Source organism: Chrysochloris asiatica, unplaced genomic scaffold (genome assembly GCF_000296735.1).
Source record: "Chrysochloris asiatica unplaced genomic scaffold, ChrAsi1.0 scaffold00116, whole genome shotgun sequence".
Taxonomy (NCBI): Eukaryota; Metazoa; Chordata; class Mammalia; order Afrosoricida; family Chrysochloridae; genus Chrysochloris; species Chrysochloris asiatica.
In genome coordinates, this window is record NW_006408634.1 from 1,372,811 (window position 1) to 1,377,329 (window position 4,519).

Here is a 4,519-nt window from a genome sequence, read left to right on the forward strand (position 1 = left end):
AAATAGACAGCTGTTAACTCCCTCTCGAGAAATTCTGAGTCCCTTTCAAGCAGAGACCATTTTGTTGCTGTTAAGTGCCGTTGAGTCGGTTCCGACCCATAGCGACCCTGTATAGAGTTTCCAAGGAGCAGCTGGTGAGCTTGAACAGCCGACCTTGCAGTTCAAACGGCTTTGCAGCTTGGTGCATTAACCCACAGCGCCACACCGGGAGACTATTTACATCCCATTTAAATGGGACTCTGCCCCTTAAACACAAAAATCCACCTCCAGTAGACTGGACGCCCACTGCAGGAATTAGGCACGCCCCTTGAGGAGGAGACACACCCTCTAGAAGCCTAGGAGTTGGACACGCCCCTTAGAAGCAAGGCTCACCGCTTCAGAATCAGGACCACCACCTGGAAACCAAAATGCCTCCTTAGATACATGTTTCTATCCCTGGTAGCTAAGGAGCCCTGGTAGTGGGTTACACATTGAGCTACTACATTGATGGATTCAAACAGCAAAGTCAGCAGTTCGAATCCCCCAACCATCACTCAAGAGAAAAATGAGATTTTCTGCTCCCCTGCGGCGCTGTGGGTTAATGCACCAGACTGCAAAGCCGTTTGAACTGCAAGGTGGGCAGTTCAAGCTCACTAGCTGCTCCTCGGAAACTATATGGGGTCGCTATGGATCGGAATCCACTCAATGGCACTTAACAACAACAAAGATTTATGCCCTCGAATACCCTACATGGTCTCGCTATGAGTGGGAACCAACTCCACTGCACACAACAACATCGTCTCTACCCCTTAGCTTGTTTATGGCAACGAAACGTGTACCTTAGACGCATTGTACACTCCCATCAGCCTGTTACAGTCTTCATGGATTGAGCATTCTTTGCCAGGCACAGAACTCACCATGAGCAAAGTAATTTCAAAAGGTCAGTCCTCTGAAGGAAATAGAGCTCAGAATGAGAAATTGAGAGATTGGGCTGTGCCCCCCTAGATGGGGTGGTCAGGGTGGGCTGCTCTGCGGAGGGGGCATTTGATCTGGGCCCTACGGGATGAAAGGGGGCTGTCCAGTAGGCCTGAATGGGCCCAGAAGGGGAGGAAGACATGAGATGACATCAGAGGTGGGTAGGGAATAAGACAGGGGCTTGACTCTGATTGCCAGGCAATGGAAAGCAAGATTGTGTGTGTGTTTTGAAATACATACGTAATAGAACATTTTTGCCAATTTGACAATTTTGATTCTGTTCATCATGTACAACCACAATCATTCCACTTTTGTTGTTAAATGTCCTGTGCTCTCAAGTTGATTTCCACTCAGTTGCTGTTAGATGCCACAGAGTTGGTTGTCAACTCGTAGTGACCCCAAGCAAAGCAGAAGGAAACCCTGCCCAGCCCTGAGCCATTCTTACAATTGTCGTGTTTGAGCCCAATGTTGCTGCCACACTGTCAACCCATCTCATTGAGGGGCTTCCTCTTTTTTGCTGACCCTCTACTTTGCCAAGCATGATGTCCTTTTCCAGGGACTGATCTCGCCTCATAATATGTCTGAAATATGAGAGACGAAGTCTGGCCATCCTGGCTTCCAAGGAGCACTGACTGTTCTACTTTTACATAGATTCTTTTGTTCTAGCAATCTACAGTACTTTCAGTCTTCTTCTCCAGCATGATAACTCAAATGCATCAATTCTCTTATGGGCTTCCTTATTCACTGTCCAACTTTCACATGCCTATGAGGCTATTGAAAACACCATGGCTTGGGTCAGGCGCACGGTAGTCCTCAAAAGGAGATCTTGGCTCTTGAACACTTTAAAGAGGTCTTGTGCAGCATATTTGTCTAATGCAGTGCTTGATTTCTTTCTTTCTTTTTTTCCCCTTTATGAACATTTTTTTGTGCTTTAGGTGAAGGTTTCCATGACCTTGCTTGATTTCCTGACTGCTGCTTCCATGAATGTTGATTGTGGAACCAAGCCAAATGAAGTCTTTGACAAATTCGACCTTTTTGATTTATTTTATATTTTTTGCACCGGACGAAAGCCATATTATTATTTTTTTTGTCTTTATTTTATTTTTTAACTTTTTACTGTGAATTGAGTGAAGGTTTACAAACAAGATCATCAGTTTTACATTCAACGAATCATATACTTTGTTTCATCTCAAGGATTACAATTCCCCCATGCAACAAGTTATCCTGCTTCCTCTTGTCTGTGGTTCCTGTTTTTATTCAACCCACCTTCCCATCCCTTCTCAACTGTGTCCTTAGGCATATTGATTTAGGCTCTTTGGATTTAGAATGATTGACCGTTTTATGGGGAGCTGAACTTGCTAGTGGTTTAGTTCCCCTATAAGCTTATCTACTGCTTGGTTGAAAACTGGGACACGAGGGGTCTTTTCACCATTTATCATGATGCTATTTATTGGTCCATTTGTGAGAGTTTTTGTGTTCTTTACATTGGTGTGCAATCTATACTGAAGACAGTGGTCTTTGAGCTTTGTCACTTAAGTCCTTTTCACTTTCAGCAAGCAAGACTGTATCACATGCATTTTGCAGGTTGTTAATAAGTCTTCCTCTAAACCTGATGCCACACACTTCTTCATATAATCCAGCTTCTTGGATTATTTGCTCAGTATACAGATTGAATAAGTATGGTGAAAGAATACAGCCCCCTGGCGCACATCTTTCCTGATTTTAAACCATTCAGTATCCCCCTGTTCTGTTTAAATGTCTACCTCTAGGTCTATGAAATTTAAACAGAACAAGGACCAATAAATAACAAAATAATGAAGAAAAGATTGAAGTTGTCAGTGACTTAATTTTGCTCAGATCAACCATCAACACTTATTGAAGCAGCAGTCAAGAAATCAAACGACGTATTGCATCAGGCAAAATCTACACGAGACCTCTTTAAAGTGTTCAAGACCAAACATGTCAGTTTGAGGACTAAGGTGTGCCTGACCCAAGCCATAGTATTTTCAATAACCTCATATGCATGGAAAGTTGGGCAATGAATAAAGAAGACCGTAGAAGAATTGATGCATTTGAGTTATGATGTTGGAGGAGAATATTAAAAGTACCATGGGCTGCCAAAAGAACAAACCAATCTGTGTTAGAAGAAACACAGCCAGATGCTCCTTAGATGTCAGGATGGCCAAACTTCATCTCTCATACACTTAACATATTATCAGGAGGGACCAGTCACTGGAGAAGGACATTATGCTTGGTAAAGTGGAGGGTCAGTGAAAAATAGGAAGACCCCCAACAAGATGGATTGACACAGTGGTGGCAGTAATGGGCTCAAGTGTAGCAATGATTGTGAGATTGGTGCAGGATTGGGAAGGGTTTTGTTCTATTGTGCAGAGGGTGCTATGAGTTGGCATTGACTTGGCGGCACCTAACAACGTGTACATACAGGTTCCTCATGAGCACAATCAAGTGTTCTGGAATACCTATTCTTGGCAATGTTATCCATAACTTGTCATGATCTACAGTCAAAACTCTTTGCATAGTCAATTATGCACAAACATGCATCCATCTGATGTCAGCAATGATATCCCTCATTCTACGTCCTTTTCTGAATCCAGCTTGCATTTCTGGCAGTTTCCTGTCAATGTACTGTTGTAGTCTCCTCAGCAAAAGTTTACTTGCATGTGATATTAATGATCTTGTTCAATGATTTCTGCATTCCATTGGCTCACCTCTCTTGGGAATAGGCACAAATATGGGTCTCTTCCAACCAGTTGGCCAGTTAGCTGTCTTCCAAATTTCTCAGCATAGATGAATGAGTACCTCCAGTGGTGCATTAGTTTGTTGAAAGATTTCAATTTGTATCCCATCAGTTCCCTGAACCTTGTTTTTTTTTTTTTTTATCAATGCCTTCAGTGCCCCTTGAACTTCTTTCTTCACTTCTATCAATTCTTGATCATATGCTACCTTTTCACATGATTGAACATTGACCATTTCTTTTTGATACAGTGACTCTGTATACCGTCCATTTTCTTTTGATGCTTTCTGCATCATTCAACATCGGCCCAGAGAATCCTTCAATATTTCAAGATGAAACTTGAGGTTTTCCTTCAGTTCTTTCAGCTTGAGAAATGCTGGACATGTTCTTCCGTTTGGTTTTCTAATTCCAGGTCTGTGCGCACTTCATTATAATCTGTAAAGATCAGTCTTGGAAACACTCTGGAGTGATTCTGGTCTGTCTATAATAGAGAGGGTTGTTATGGGTCAGAAGCCACTTGACAGCAATGGAGAAGTTCTCTCAGAAGGTACGTTTTGATTCACACTTGTGAATGTAGAGTCACACTTGCATTTTACGAGATCCACCTGGCTGCTGGGTGGAAAAGGGATTGAATGGAGGGTCTAGAGTTGAAGCAGAAGTCAGCCAAAAGAGAGATGTGGGAACCTGGACCAACATGGTAGTAAATAGAGATGGAAGGAAATCGATGTGTTTTAGATGAATTCTGGAGGGAGAATCCCAGAGGACTGTGTGTTTATGTGCATGTGCGTGTGTGTGTGTGTGTGTGTGTGT